This window comes from Somniosus microcephalus, chromosome 10 (assembly GCF_052327205.1).
Source record: "Somniosus microcephalus isolate GS21.2 chromosome 10, FLI_Smic_1.0, whole genome shotgun sequence".
Classification (NCBI taxonomy): domain Eukaryota; kingdom Metazoa; phylum Chordata; class Chondrichthyes; order Squaliformes; family Somniosidae; genus Somniosus; species Somniosus microcephalus.
The window spans coordinates 153,626,923-153,635,069 of NC_140996.1; the positions used below are offsets into that span (position 1 = coordinate 153,626,923).

Below are 8,147 nucleotides of genomic sequence, written 5' to 3' on the forward strand. Positions count from 1 at the left end.
ACGGTTTTAAGCGTATTTACGTTTCGGCCGGGCTAAAATTGCGCCCGCGGTATCCGAAAAACCTTCAACATTCCGCTCATTAGCATCTCATTATCCGCTCATTAGCGACAGAGTGACCTCGAGGTCGACCAATCGTACGGCAGCTTGCTGCCGCATGCGGCCGGGCCCTCCTACGGTCGAGTGACGGGACGATTGACCAATCCTACGCTTTGGTCACCTGACGGTCGACCAATCGGTGTGTGTGTGGGCGGGCCTTATCGTTCTGAACCGAGGTGAGTAGCCGCCATCTTGCTTCCATTCTTTTTCCTGCTTTCTGCGTCTTTCTTTTCAAATATACATTTCCGGCAAAATAAAATTCAATTTATTAAATTCTTTTAAAATAAATCACTCATTTGTCAATATTTTATCTAACCTGAACATTCTTTTTCCTACCTTTGCCCGTTTTTTTCTTAGGCCTGAAAGCCTGGGCCTTTCTTGCCCAGCCAGGCCCGAGCTAGGTAACTGGGCTGCTGCTAAGCTCCTCACCCCCCCACCCCCCCCCCCCCCCCGCCGTGTCACGTTACCCAGGGCAACGGCGTCAGCCACGAGGGTCAGGGTGCGCGCGCAGCAGGAGCAGGTGAGACGCGGCGTCTCTGTTCCGCGCTCGGCGGGGCTCGGCCACCGGCCGTCTCTCAGAGCCGCAATCGGCCTCGGCCGGGGGGGGGGGGCGGGGCTTGGCCGCCGGCCGTGTCTCAGAGCCGCAATCGGGCTCGGCCGGGGGGGGGGCGGGGCTCGGCCGCCGGCCGTCTCTCAGAGCCGCAATCGGGCTCAGCCGGAGGGGTGGGGGGCGGGGCTCGGCCGCCGGCCGTCTCTCAGAGCCGCAATCGGGCTCGGCCGGGGGGGGGGTGGAGCGGGGCTCTCGGCCAGGGGGGTGCGGGGCTCGGAGAGCGGGGCTCTCGGCCTGGGGCCCCTTCCCCCCCCCCCGGCCCCCCCGCCCTTCCGCCCCCCCCTTCCCCTTCCCGCCCCTCCCTTCCCCCCCCGCCCGCCCTTCCCCTCCCCCCCGCCCGCCCTTCCCCTCCCCCCCGCCCGCCCTTCCCCTCCCCCCCGCCCGCCCTTCCCCTCCCCCCCCGCCCGCCCTCCCCCCTCCCTTCCCTCCCCCCCTCCGTTCCCCTCCCCCTCCCTTCCCCCCTTCCCCTCCCCCCCGCCCTCTCTTCCCCCCGAGTCGCGCTCTCTCTCTCTCTCTTTCCCCCCCCCCCCCCCCCCCAGGCGCTCGCTCTCTCTTCCAACAACAACATGCCCTCGAAAAAGCCTCGGCACCGCCGGGCACTTCAGCCAGTCTATATATATAAAAGGATACATCTGTCTGTCTGTCATTCTGTCTGTCTGTATTGAATAAACTCGAAAGTTATAGAGCGTACCTACACGTGTGTTACATCGAAAGAAAGCTGACGATTCCAGAACCGTCCTAAGCGTATTTACGTTTCGGCCAGACAAAAATTGCGCCCGCGGTATCCAAAAAATGTTCAACATTCCGCTCATTATCCGCTCATTAGCATCGAGTGACGTCGAGGTCGACCAATCGTACGGCGGGTTCCTGGCGCGTGCGGGCGGACCCTCCTACGGTCGAGTGACGGGACGATTGACCAATCCTACGCTTCGGTGACCTGACTGTCCACCAATCGGTGCATGTGTGGGCGGGCCTTATCGTTCTGAACCGAGGTGAGTCGCCGCCATCTTGATTCCAAACTTTTCATTTCTTTTTCCCGCTTTCTGCGTCTTTAAAAAAAAAAGTTCCTTTTAAAACAGAAATTCTTTTAAAAAAAAAAAGCTAATTACTTTCAGAAATTGTTTTTAAAAAAAAAAAGCTAATTACTTTCTAAATCTCATTAATTTTCCTACCTTTCCCCGTTTTTGCAGGTAGGCCTCTAAGCCTGGGCGTCTGTTGCCAGCCATGCTGGACCCCAGGCAATTGTTTTGTGGCAAGTTCCTCCCACCCCTCCCTTCGGTCTCCCCCATCACGTGATGGTTGACCAATCCTATGGCGTGTGTGGGCGGGGCCTGATGCTTAATAAGACAGAATAAATAAAAGTTACTTTTGTCTTCGTGAGCACTGGAGTGACTGCAGCAACTATTGCAACGTAAGTGAAGAGATAGAGAATAAATAATTCAGTTTTTATAACTTTATATCTTCTTTCCTTAAAAAACTTTCGGTTTTCAAAAGGCGAAAGTTTTTTAAGGAAAGAACATATAAAGTTAGAAGATTTCCGATTTTGTACTTTGCAGCTACTTTTTGTAAAAGTAAAGACATTTTGCAGTTTTTATTAAGAAATTTTTTTTTTCCGTGCTTCCAACCGACATGAGAAAATGGCCTCCGGCTTCTTCACACACCTTCAAGGCTGGCCGCACCAGCCCTGAAGGCTGGCAGACAGCTTTTTTTTCTTTCTGTCCCAGCCCCCTATCCCCTCTCCTCGGTCCCCCCCCCTCTCAAGGGTTAACCCGGCAACCGGCTCTGGAGATCGGGAGGGGAGGAGGGTTACCCCGGCAACTGGGCCCGGCCCTCTTTCATCCTGGCAGCAGTTCAATGCAGCAACACCACAGCGCCATATTTGATCCTAGCGGAACTTCAATGTGGGCCCGAACAGCGCCATCTTTAGTCTGGTCTGCCCGGTTTCTTCCTCCTTCCCTCTCTCCTTCCCCCTCCCTCCCTCTCTCCCGCCCCCCTCTCTTCCCCGCCCCCCCCCCCTCTTCCCCGTCCCCCCAGTCGCGCGCGCTCGCGTCCCCCCTAGTCGCGCGCGCTGGCGTCCCCCCGGTCTCGCGCGCGCTGGCGTCCCCCCGGTCTCGCGCGCGCTGGCGTCCCCCCGGTCTCGCGCGCGCTGGCGTCCCCCCGGTCTCGCGCGCGCTGGCGTCCCCCCGGTCTCGCGCGCGCTGGCGTCCCCCCGGTCTCGCGCGCGCTGGCGTCCCCCCGGTCTCGCGCGCGCTGGCGTCCCCCCGGTCTCGCGCGCGCTCGGCGTCCCCCCGGTCTCGCGCGCGCTCGCGTCCCCCCCGAGTCTCGCGCGCGCTCGCGTCCCCCCTAGTCGCGCGCGCTCGCGTCCCCCCTAGTCGCGCGCGCTCGCGTCCCCCCTAGTCGCGGGCGCTCGCGTCCCCCCTAGTCGCGGGCGCTCGCGTCCCCCCTAGTCGCGCGCGCTCGCGTCCCCCCTAGTCGCGCGCGCTCTCGCGTCCCCCCTAGTCGCGCGCGCTCGCGTCCCCCCTAGTCGCGCGCGCTCGCGTCCCCCCTAGTCGCGCGCGCTCGCGTCCCCCCTAGTCGCGCGCGCTCGCGTCCCCCCTAGTCGCGCGCGCTCGCGTCCCCCCTAGTCGCGCGCGCTCGCGTCCCCCCTAGTCGCGCGCGCTCGCGTCCCCCCTAGTCGCGCGCGCTCGCGTCCCCCCTAGTCGCGCGCGCTCGCGTCCCCCCTAGTCGCGCGCGCTCGCGTCCCCCCTAGTCGCGCGCGCTCGCGTCCCCCCTAGTCGCGCGCGCTCGCGTCCCCCCTAGTCGCGCGCGCTCTCGCGTCCCCCCTAGTCGCGCGCGCTCGCGTCCCCCCTAGTCGCGCGCGCTCGCGTCCCCCCTAGTCGCGCGCGCTCGCGTCCCCCCTAGTCGCGCGCGCTCGCGTCCCCCCTAGTCGCGCGCGCTCGCGTCCCCCCTAGTCGCGCGCGCTCGCGTCCCCCCTAGTCGCGCGCGCTCGCGTCCCCCCTAGTCGCGCGCGCTTCGCGTCCCCCCTCGTCGCGCGCAGCTCGCGTCCCCCCTCGTCGCGCGCGCTCGCGTCCCCCCTCGTCGCGCGCGCTCGCGTCCCCCCTCGTCGCGCGCGCTTCGCGTCCCCCCTCGTCGCGCGCGCTCGCGTCCCCCCTCGTCGCGCGCGCTCGCGTCCCCCCTCGTCGCGCGCGCTCGCGTCCCCCCCTCGTCGCGCGCTGCGCTCGCGTCCCCCCTCGTCGCGCGCGCTCGCGTCCCCCCTCGTCGCGCGCGCTCGCGTCCCCCCTCGTCGCGCGCGCTCGCGTCCCCCCTCGTCGCGCGCGCTCGCGTCCCCCCTCGTCGCGCGCGCTCGCGTCCCCCCTAGTCGCGCGCGCTCGCGTCCCCCCTAGTCGCGCGCGCTCGCGTCCCCCCTAGTCGCGCGCGCGCTCGCGTCCCCCCTAGTCGCGCGCGCGCTCGCGTCCCCCCCTAGTCGCGCGCGCGCTCGCGTCCCCCCTAGTCGCGCGCGCGCTCGCGTCCCCCCTAGTCGCGCGCGCGCTCGCGTCCCCCCTAGTCGCGCGCGCGCTCGCGTCCCCCCTAGTCGCGCGCGCGCTCGCGTCCCCCCTAGTCGCGCGCGCGCTCGCGTCCCCCCTAGTCGCGCGCGCGCTCGCGTCCCCCCTAGTCGCGCGCGCGCTTCGCGTCCCCCCTAGTCGCGCGCGCGCTCGCGTCCCCCCTAGTCGCGCGCGCGCTCGCGTCCCCCCTAGTCGCGCGCGCGCTCGCGTCCCCCCTAGTCGCGCGCGCGCGCTCGCGTCCCCCCTAGTCGCGCGCGCGCTCGCGTCCCCCCTAGTCGCGCGCGCGCTCGCGTCCCCCCCTAGTCGCGCGCGCGCTCGCGTCCCCCCTAGTCGCGCGCGCGCTCGCGTCCCCCCTAGTCGCGCGCGCGCTCGCGTCCCCCCTAGTCGCGCGCGCGCGCCCCCCCTAGTCGCGCGCGCGCTCGCGTCCCCCCTAGTCGCGCGCGCGCTCGCGTCCCCCCTAGTCGCGCGCGCGCTCGCGTCCCCCCTAGTCGCGCGCGCGCTCGCGTCCCCCCTAGTCGCGCGCGCGCTCGCGTCCCCCCTAGTCGCGCGCGCGCTCGCGTCCCCCCTAGTCGCGCGCGCGCTCGCGGCCCCCCCTAGTCGCGCGCTCGCGCCCCCCCTAGTCGCGCGCGCGCTCGCGCCCCCGCCCCCCCAGTCGCTCGCGCCCCCCCTAGTCGCGCGCGCGCTCGCGCCCCCCCCTAGTCGCTCGCGCCCGCGCCCCCCTCAGTCGCGCTCGCGTCGTCGCTCGCGCCCCCCCTAGTCGCGCGCTTCGCGCCCCCCCTAGTCGCGCGCTTCGCGCCCCCCCTAGTCGCGCGCTCGCGCCCCCCCTAGTCGCGCGCTCGCGCCCCCCCCTAGTCGCGCGCTCGCGCCCCCCCTAGTCGCGCGCTTCGCGCCCCCCCCTAGTCGCGCGCTTCGCGCCCCCCCCTAGTCGCGCGCTCGCGCCCCCCCCCTAGTCGCGCGCTTCGCGCCCCCCCCTAGTCGCGCGCTTCGCGCCCCCCCCCTAGTCGCGCGCTTCGCGCCCTCCCCCCCTAGTCGCGCGCTCGCGCCCTCCCCCCCTAGTCGCGCGCTCGCGCCCCCCCTAGTCGCGCGCATCGCGCCCCCCCTAGTCGCGCGCCTCGCGTCCCCCCCTACTCTCGCGCGCGCGCTCGCGTCCCCCCTAGTCGCGCGCGCGCGCTCGCGTCCCCCCTAGTCGCGGTCTTGAAGCCAGCTCCGGAGGGCGGGGGGCCGTGCTCGGAAGATCGGGCCTCCGGAGTTCGGTGCTTGGTGGGGGGGTTGGGGTGGGGTGGGGTGGTGGGTGGGTGGGCCAACCTCGGGAGTTCGGGGGGGGGGCGAGCCTCGGTGGGGCGGGGATCAGGGGGCTCGGGAGTTCGGGGGGGCGAGCCTCGGGGATCAGGGGGCTCGGGGACTCTCCCCCTTCCCCTCCCCCCCCTCTCCCTCCCCCTCCCTCTCTCCCTCCCCCTCCTTCCCTTCCCCCCTCCCCCCTTCCCCTCCTCTCCTCCCCTCGCCTCCTCCCCTCTCCCCTTCCCCCCTTCCCCTCCTCCCCTCCCTCCCCTTGCCCCCTCTCTTCCCCCCCTCTTCCCCCCCAGTCGTTCTCTCTCTTCCCCCCCCAGTCGTTCTCTCTCTTCCCCCTCAGTCGTTCTCTCTCTTCCCCACCAGTCGTTCTCTCTCTTCCCCCCCAGTCGCGCTCTCTCTTCCCCCCCAGTCGCGCTCTCTCTTCCCCCCCAGTCGCTCTCTCTCTTCCCCCCCAGTCGCTCTCTCTCTTCCCCCCCCAGTCGCTCTCTCTCTTCCCCCCCCAGTCGCTCTCTCTCTTCCCCCCCAGCCGCTCTCTCTCTTCCCCCCCGGTCGCTCTCTCTCTTCCCCCCCAGTCGCTCTCTCTCTTTCCCCCCAGTCGCTCTCTCTCTTTCCCCCCAGTCGCTCTCTCTCTTTCCCCCCAGTCGCTCTCTCTCTTTCCCCCCAGTCGCTCTCTCTCTTGCCCCCAGTCGCTCTCTCTCTTGCCCCCCAGTCGCTCTCTCTCTTTCCCCCCAGTCGCTCTCTCTCTTTCCCCCCAGTCGCTCTCTCTCTTTCCCCCCAGTCGCTCTCTCTCTTTCCCCCCAGTCGCTCTCTCTCTTCCTCCCCGGTCGCTCTCTCTCTTCCCCCCCGGTCGCGCTCTCTCTTCCCCCCCGGTCGCGCTCTCTCTTCCCCCCCGGTCGCGCTCTCTCTTCCCCCCGGTCGCGCTCTCTCTTCCCCCCCGGTCGCGCTCTCTCTTCCCCCCCGGTCGCGCTCTCTCTTCCCCCCCGGTCGCTCTCTCTCTTCCCCCCCCGGTCGCGCTCTCTCTTCCCCCCCCCCCCCCCCCCCGGTCGCTCTCTTTCTTCCCCCCCCCCCCACCGGTCGCGCTCTCTCTTTCCCCCCCCCCCCGTCGCTCTCTCTCTTTCCCCCCCAATCGCTCTCTCTCTTCCCCCCTCCCAGTCGCTCTCCCTCTTCCCCCCCCCCCCCCAGTCGCTCTCTCTCTTTCTCCCCCCCCCCCCCCAGTCGCTCTCTCTCTCTCTTCCAACAACAACCAGCCCTCGAAAAAGCCTCGGCACCGCCGGGCACGCCAGCTAGTATATCTATATATATAAATTGGTCGATCTGTCTGTCTGTCATTGTGTCATTCTGTCTGTCATCGCGTGTGCGTCTGGCGGGCTATGTGCTCGAAAGTTACAGGGCGTACCTACGCGCGCGTTACCTCCAAAGAAAGCTTACGCTTCCGAGACGGTTTTAAGCGTATTTACGTTTCGGCCGGGCTAAAATCGCGCCCGCGGTATCCCAAAAACCTTCAACATTCCGCTCATTAGCATCTCATTATCCGCTCATTAGCGACAGAGTGACCTCGAGGTCAACCAATCGTACGGCGGCTTGCTGCCGCGTGCGGCCGGGCCCTCCTACGGTCGAGTGACGGGACGATTGACCAATCCTACGCTTTGGTGACCTGATGGTCGACCAATCGGTGCGTGTGTGGGCGGGCCTTATCGTTCTGAACCGAGGTGAGTCGCCGCCATCTTGCTTCCATTCTTTTTCCTGCTTTCTGCGTCTTTCTTTTCAAATATACATTTCCACCAAAATAAAATTCAATTTATAAAATTGTTTTAAAAAAAATCACTCATTGGTAAACCTAACCTGAACATTGTTTTTCCTACCTTTCCCCGTTTTTTTCTTAGGCCTCAAAGCCTGCGCCTTTCTTGCCCAGCCAGGCCCGAGCTAGGTGATTGCGCTTCTGCTAAGCTCCTCACCCCGCCCCCCCCCCCCCCCCCCAGCCGTGTCACGTTACCCAGGGCAACGGCGTCAGCCACGAGGGTCAGGGTGCGCGCGCAGCAGGAGCAGGTGAGACGCGGCGCAATCGGGCTGGGCGGGGGGGGCGGCGTGGCTCGGCCGCCGGCCGTCTCTCAGAGCCGCAATTGGGCTCGGCCGGGGGGGGCAGGTCTCGGCCGCTCATTAGCATCTCATTATCCGCTCATTAGCGACAGAGTGACCTCGAGCTCGACCAATCGTACGCCGGGTTGCTGGCGTGTGCCGCCGGGCCAATCGGTGCGTGTGTGGCCGGGCCTTATCCTTCTGAACCGAGGTGATGAGTCGCCGCCATCTTGATTCCAAACTTTTCCTTTTTCCCGCTTTCTGCGTCTTAAAAAAAAACGTCGTTTTCAAACACATATTGTTTTAAAAAAAAATGATTTAGAAAGTAATTAACTTATCTAATCTCATTAATTTTCCTACCTTTCCCCGTTTTTCCAGGTAGGCCTAGAAGCCTCGGCGTCTCCTCTGCACCCACGCCCAATCTAGGCACCTCCCGGCCCCACTCGAAGGCTGGAGGGCCGAGCCTCAGCCCAGCGCCGCTAGGGTGCGCGCGCAGCAGGAGCTGAGACGCGGCGTCTCTCTCTGGCTTGGCC

At 66.7% G+C, this 8,147-nt stretch overlaps 1 protein-coding gene across 1 annotated transcript in view; it reads left to right on the forward strand.

The window, feature by feature from the left end:
* The window catches only part of mrps9 (mitochondrial ribosomal protein S9), a 152,129-nt gene that overhangs the window by 54,799 nt on the left and 89,183 nt on the right, over positions 1–8,147 (forward strand). The gene's annotated exons all lie outside the window — the stretch shown is intronic.